This window comes from Sturnira hondurensis, unplaced genomic scaffold (genome assembly GCF_014824575.4).
Source record: "Sturnira hondurensis isolate 20B ecotype Veracruz unplaced genomic scaffold, ASM1482457v3 Scaffold0017338, whole genome shotgun sequence".
In the NCBI taxonomy this organism is placed as follows: domain Eukaryota; kingdom Metazoa; phylum Chordata; class Mammalia; order Chiroptera; family Phyllostomidae; genus Sturnira; species Sturnira hondurensis.
The window spans coordinates 316,005-323,448 of NW_028089969.1; the positions used below are offsets into that span (position 1 = coordinate 316,005).

The following is a 7,444-nucleotide window of genomic DNA, read 5'->3' on the forward strand; positions in this document are numbered from 1 at the left end:
CATCGCTTAATTGTATTTGCTGTGGAGCTTTGATATGTTCTTCCATTTGGGCCATATTTTTTTGGTCTTATTGCACCTGTTACATATGAGGGGCAGAGGCTTAGGTGTTCACCAGGGAACGGAAACTCACATTGCTGTGATACGACGCTATATGTGTGGGCGGGGTCTGAGAGGGAACAATGGCACTTGCTCTGCTCTCTGTTGGATTTCAGTTTCTTCTGCCACTTCCCCCAAGCAAACTGAGCTTTTCTGGTGATGATTCCCATGTGGGTGGGCCTGTATACATTCTAGAACCCTGTGGATCTCTCCAATGAACTCTCCTTTGAGGCTGGGAGTCTCTCCCTGCACCTCAAGCCCCACAGGTGTTTTCATTTGGTGTTTTGAGGCCTTATTTCCCAGCCCTAGGACCCTGGGTTGTGTGGTCTGTCTCACTCTCCAGTTTCTCCTGGTTTATCTGCACATGAATGTGGACCTGCCAGGTCAGCCAGTCCCCTTGCATGCAGTGCCTTGCTTCACAATCACCACCTCACTGGGTCTGCCTGTTGCCACCCCACACCTGGGGTCTGCCAGCTGCCGCCTGTGCGCCCAGGGTCTGCCTGCTGCCATCTTGCACACCCAGGGTGCCTTGCGTGCCCAGTGCCACTGCTTTCTGTGCCACGACCCCTCTCTGCCCAGCTGCCTGACTCCACCCCACCTACCTGTCTGGATGAGTGTGTGTACTTTATCTCCTTGGTTGTCCGACTTCCATACAGTTCAATTTTCTGTCAGTTCTGGGTGTTATTTTGTTTCTACATTGTTGTTGTCCTTATTTTAGTTGTGCAAGGAGGCACAGTGTTTTGACATATACCTTCATCTTGGCCTGAAGTCCCAAAAGTGCTTTCTGACACAGTTAGCTCACACAAGAGTAGCTATCACTTTGAAAGATAAGATAAAAGAATAAAGTGAAGACCTTCAAGAAAATGTGAACAATTTCCTCTGAAGACATAATTGTTCCAAGAGGTAGAATTCAAAATTATTTTCACAGTTTTACAAAAAAATTATGAGACAGAAGAGACTGCTGTTCATTCTAACAGAGATGTTCAACTAATAATTGTCTCAAATACCCATCAAGAGTAGATGTGCTCATGCTCCACTTATACTATTTTTCTTCCTATTATTACTAAATATAACTTTAGACTGCTCTGTGAGCACAAAGTAAATACAATAAGTCCTTACTACATGTGACCCCAATGGTCATCATCTCCAATGAATCCTTCTATAGCATTCCTATAAAAAAAGAAGACCCAGAGCTTAAAGTCTTATTTCACTGGGTCTCCAGCTCATATCAGATAAAACAATTTTCTTAAATCAATGCAAGTAAAACTTGCCGAGCCATCCATGTGGAAACACTGCCATCACATCCAGAGGAAAACCAGGATTTAAAGTACTCACAGTTTCCTTTTTGTCCAACATCTTATCAAGACAGCAGTGGTAGCAGCTGCTTTTCATGTTTCGCTATGTTGTCCAAGGACAAGAAGACGAAAGATGCTGGAAAGTTGTCCAAGAAAGACAAAGACTCAGTGAACAAATCTGGGGACAAGACCAAAAAGAAGAAGTGGTCCAAAGGCAAAGTTCAGCACAGGCTCAATAACTTGGTCTTGTTTAAGAAAACAACATATGACAAACTGTGTAAGGAAGTTTCCACCTACAAGCTTATAACCCTAGCTGTTGTCTCTGAGTGACTAAAAATCTGCAGTTTTTTGGCCAGGGCAGCCCTTCAGGAGCTCCTTAGTAAATGATTTATTAAACTAGTTTCAATTAAACACAGCTCAACTAATTTTCACCAGAAACACCAAAGGCGGGAACATCCCAGCTGCTGGTGAAGGTCCTACCACCTGTACATTTTGAAAAATAAAACTTTATTAAATCCAAATAAAGTAATCACAGTTGGAGTGGCTGGACTGAGCTTGGAATAGCAACCAGGTACAGTCAAACAAGGTAAGCAGCGAACCAAGTATTGACGGGGAAGTCAGTTCACTGTTAAATGCCCCTGTGAGGAGCACAAAGCTAATGCAGTCCATCCATGGGCAGGGTCTGGTGAGGGTCCACAAGTGGGAACAGGGAAGACTGCCTGAGGAGGCTAGTCATCCAGACCACCACAGTGGGGGTTGCTGTCAGGCAGAGGTGAAGGGCAGAGAGGAGTGCAGTTGTGAGGCCTAGGGCTAAGGTTGGGGAGCAGCAGGAATCCAGCTGAGAGTAGGGTTCAGCAACTCAGTATGTCTGCAGGCTCAGCAGTGGTCAAACAAACAATATTGTGACAAATCATCAGGGCCAAGTTTTGAACCTTCAAGCCCAGGTCCCTTTAGGGAGCAGAGGCCCCAACAGTCTGGGTAATAACAGAATTTTCTGAGCCCAGCACCCCAAGACCATAAGAGCACTGAGTTACTTTCCAGTTGTCTATCCTCAGTGCACATCACAGCGTTCTGCCATGATTTTGAAACCTGGGAAGTTTGTCAGCAGAAGAATGTTAGATCTAAGCAGGCCTAGGAGGAATGAAAATTAAAATCAACAGGCAAGAAAATGGCACCGTGGGAAGCCACCTGCAGACCCTACCCAGGAAGACTGGGGTCTGGGGTTGGCCTATAGCATAACAGGATGCAGCATAACAGGATGGTCCAGCATCCTTGGTCCAGCATAACAGGATGCAGCTTTCACCCAGCAACTAGCTCTAGGCAATCAGACTCTAATACCCCAACCGCAGGTTTTTGCATTTAAAAACCCTGATCTAAGAACAACCGAGAGAGGCCCAACTTCCCTTGGTTGGCTCCACTTTCCCTCGTATTCCCCACTAATAAGCCCTGCTCTCCTTAGCTCCCTGTGTCTGTCCAGTTTCTTGTGCAACTCCAACCTAACAAAGAATGTATGCAGAACAATTTAGCTCATGGTCTTTATTTTGAGTGCATACCAGATTTTCAAATCACTTTTGTTAGCTAAGAGAGAGAGGAAGAAGAAGAATGAGGAGGAGGAGGAGGAGCAAGAGTGGAAGGATTAAAGGAAGGAAACAGAAATAAAAGAGATTGAAAAAGAAAGAAGGAAAGAAAGAGAGAGAGAGAAAGTGAGAGAGAAAGAGAAAGAAAAGAAGGAAAGAAAGAAAAAAGAAAAAGAAAAGGAGAAAAGAAAAGAGAGGGAGGGAAGAAGAGAGATGATTTGGTGGGAATGTTTGCCCACACCACTGTGATTGCCCTAAAGAAATTATCTATTTTTCAACTACACCCATTATCTTACCCCTCCTTAGGACACACTTTGGGGTATGAATAGATAAAGTCTGCAATAATTCTACATGGTTTAGGGTACATTATACTTCACTTTTATCCAAAACATCATCTAGAAGATAGAGTGTCTGGCTCCCTCTCCCTCCTGCTCTCCTTCCAAGAAGCATGCCCATGCTTTTCCCTTCCCCTCTTCTTCCCCACAGGCATGCATCCCCCAAACGCTATAGGACCCACGAAATTTGCAACCAGGGAGCAATGGGCAGTGACAGGTCATCCCAGGCTAACCCCCTGAACCTATTCCCAAGGTCCCCTTTTCTCTAACTTCTTAGTAAGCCAAAGAAGCTCAGCCTAGGCTCATTTCCCCAACTGATGGGGGAACTCAATAGTTAAATTGTTTTAGTTTTAAATTACAGTTAAGAGGCTTAGTGATTAAAGCATATAGAAATCTGTTGTTCCAGGAACTGAAATGTATGACCAGACCTACCCTAACTCCTGGAGACTGGCAAGCAATTCAAACTTTATGCCCCAGGAGGGCAGCAAGCAATCAAGATGGTATCTGAGTTATTGTACACTCCAGCGAGGGAACATCTGCCAACCAGGACACAGATAAAGAATTATCAGTGAGCAAGTGAAGGGATACTAGAAAAATTGCCAGGCTGCAGCTTTATCTGATCAAAAGCTTTATCTTTTCCCCTGAATTCCAAACCCCTTACCTACCCTATCTTGTCTTTACAAAAAAGTTTGGCTGCAGATGAGATAGTAAGATGTTTTTTTAGGTACGTTACCTGCCTACGTAGTAATCTAGGTACAGATTGCTGGCATCTTAATAAATCACTCATGAAGATCCATCTTTGTCTCTACTTATTTGTTATGGTAGTGATAGGCAGCATAGATGCAACCTTTCTGGTTTCACAACTAGTTCCTTTCCTTTTGCTTCTTATATCCTAAGCCCTTCCTTGTTCCACTATCCCTAGCTTTAATAAACATCCTCTAAAAATCACCTGGACTTGCCCTAACTGGTGTGGCTCAATTGATTGACTGTCATCCCACAAAGTTAAGGTCGCTGGTTCAATTCCCACTCAGGGCATATGTCTGGGTTGTGAGTTTAGTCACTGGTTGGGGGGTGTAGGAGAAGCAAGCAATTGATGTTTCTCTGTCACATTGATGTTTCTTTCCCGCTCTTTCTCCCTCCCTTCCCCTCCCTCTGAAAATAAATAAATAAAATCTTTAAAAATATAAAATATTTTTATATTTTTTATAGTAAATTAGAAAATATTTTTAAAATAAAAATAAATAAGAGGCAATGTCTCAAGGCAAGAAACTGTCACTCAGAAATATTGTTCTGGAGACTTCCACCAAGATGGAGGCATAGGTGGAAACACTGTGCCTTCTCCCACAAACAAGTTTGACTACAACAAAAGGTTTGGAGAACTAGGACACACCCAAAGACCAGAAAACGGAATTATACGGAAGTCCGACAACTATGAACCGTTCAATGGGACGGTAAGAGAGGCGGAGCCAGCAGCGGAGCTCGGTCGGGCAGGACAGATCCCCCAACCTAGGCGCGCAGGCAGCCCGAAACCAGTCGGGGTGTGGGGCAGACTGACCAAGATCGCACATTCACGCACAGTGAGACAGACCACGCAGGCCCCAGGGGACAAACCCAGTGGTGGAGGGCTGACAGCGGTGGCACACTCGAGTGCAGTGGAACAAAATGCGTGGGCCAGGCGACGGTGGTGGCTGCGGCGCCATGTTGGGGGCCGTGGCGGCAGGCAGCAGACGGGAAGCCATTGTCCCTCTTTGACCCCGCCCCCACATACAACGTCACAACCCAGCGACTGAGTTTCCCTGCTCTGGTGAAAACCTAGGGCTCCGATCCTGCTACTTAACAGGCACGAACAGCCCAAAAGATGGTGCAAGAAGAACTCAAAGTCCCAGAGCCGATAACTCTCAGCGACCGAGAAACTGCCAGCCTCTCAGAAGCACAATTAAAAACACTATTCATCAGGATGCTCACAGAACTGGTAGATTATAGTCATAAATTAGAGGAACATATGAAGGCTAAACTAATTGAAATGAAGGGAGATACACAGGAAACCAATAGCGATGGAAAGGAAACTGGGACTCAAATCAATGGAATGGACTAGAAGGAAGAACGAAACATCCCACCAGAAAGGAATGAAGAAATGAGAATTCAAAAAAATGAGGAGAGGCTTAGGAACCTCTAGGACATCTTTAAATGTTCCAACATCCGGATTATAGGGGTACCAGAAGGGGGAAAGAAACAGCCATGAGTGGAAAATGTATTTGAACAAATAATAAAGGAGAATTTCCCCTGTCTGGCAAAGGAAATAGACTTCCAGGAAATCCAGGAAGCTCAGAGAGTGCCAAAGAAGTTGGACCCAAGAAGGAACACACCAAGGCACATCATAATTACATTAGCCAAGACTAAAATGAAGGAGAGAATCCTAGAAGCAGCAAGGGATAAGGGGACAGTCACCTACAAAGGAGTACCCATCAGACTGTCAGCGGATTTCTCAAAAGAGACCTTACAGGCAAGAAGGGGCTGGAAAGAAGTATTCCAAGTCATGAAATCCAAAGACCTACAGCCAAGATTGCTTTATCCAGCAAAACTTTCATTTAGAATGGAAGGACAGATAAAGTGCTTCTCAGATAAGGTCAAGTTCAAGGAGTTCATCATCACCAAGCCCTTATTATATGAAATGCTAAAGGGACTTATATAAGAAAAAGAAGATGAAAAATATGAACAGTGAAAGGACAGCAAACACACAGTTATTAACAACCACACCTAAAACAAAAGCAAACCAAGAGGACAGCTAGATCAGGAGTGGAACTATAGAAATGAAGAACACATGGAGGGTTAGAAGCAGGGGGGTGGGAGGGGGAGAAGGGGGGAGAAGGCACAGAAAATAGCATAGATGGTAGGTAGAAAATAGATAGGGGGAGGGTGAGAATAGTGGGGGAAATATAGAATCTAAAGCACTTGAGACACGTGGTTATAAACTAAGGGGGGAGAATGGTGGGGGAGGGAGTGTGTGGGTGGAGGGGAATGAAGGGGGGAATAGAACAACTGTAATGGGATAATCAATAAAATATATTAAAAATATATATATTGTTCTGAAGCTGATGAGGTTGTGAGCTAGACTCAGGCCAATTCACATAAGAGGACAGCTATTAATGTCTCCAGCAGATGGCGCAAGTTGACCTCTGCTGTGATGAGACTTCTCACAGTATGACCTATTTAGTGTAAAAATGTTTCCTTTTCTTTTTTTACTTAAAAAATGTTTTGTATTTTTATTATTATCTTATTTTAATTGTGGTTCAAGTAAAGTTTTCTGCTTTTTACTCCCATCCCAGCCCATCCACCCAACCCTCCCCATCTCCCTCCCATTTCTAGCCCCCTCTTGTTTTCGTCTATGTGTCCTTTATATTTGTTCTTGTAAACCCTTTCCCTTTTCCCCTGAAATTCCCTCCCCTCTCCCCTCTGGTCACTGTCAGCCTGTTCTCAACTTCACTGTCTTTGGTTATATTTTGTTTGTTTGTTTTGTCGATTAGGTTCCTGTTGAAGGTGAGACATATGGTATTTATCTTTCACTGCCTGGCTTATTTCACTCAGCATAATGCTCTCCAGTTCCATCCGTGCTGTTGCAAAGGGTGGGAGCTCCTTCTTTCTTTCTGCTGCATAGAATTCCATTGTGTAAATGTACCATAGTTTTTGGATTCACTCATTTACTTATGGGCACCTACCAGCACGTGGCTATTGTAAATTGTGCTGCTATGAACATTAGGGTGCATCAGTTCTTTGGATTGGTGTTTCATGGTTCTTAGGATATAATCCTAGCCGTGGAATTGCTGGTTCAAAAGGCAGATCCATTTTTAGTTTTCTGAGGAAATTCTATACTGTTTTCCATAGTGGCTATACCAGTCTGCAGTCCCACCAACAGTGCACGGGGGTTCCCTTTTCTCCACAACCTCTCCAACACTTGTTTGTTGATTTGTTTATGATGTCCATTCTGACTGGTGTGAAGTGGTATGTCATTGTGTTTTTAATTTGCATCTCTCTGATGGCTAAGGATCCTGAGCATCTTTTCATGTGTCTCTGGATCTTCTGTATGTCCTCCTTGGAGGAGTGTCTGTTCAAGGTTTCCTTTTCATATGATGACTGGAGCAGT

At 44.0% G+C, this 7,444-nt stretch overlaps 1 pseudogene; it reads left to right on the top strand.

Annotated features, from left to right (window-relative positions):
• Positions 1–1,496: 1,496 nt before the first annotated feature.
• On the top strand, positions 1,497–1,887 carry LOC119001979 (40S ribosomal protein S25-like; annotated as a pseudogene).
• The last annotated feature ends 5,557 nt before the right edge of the window (positions 1,888–7,444 follow it).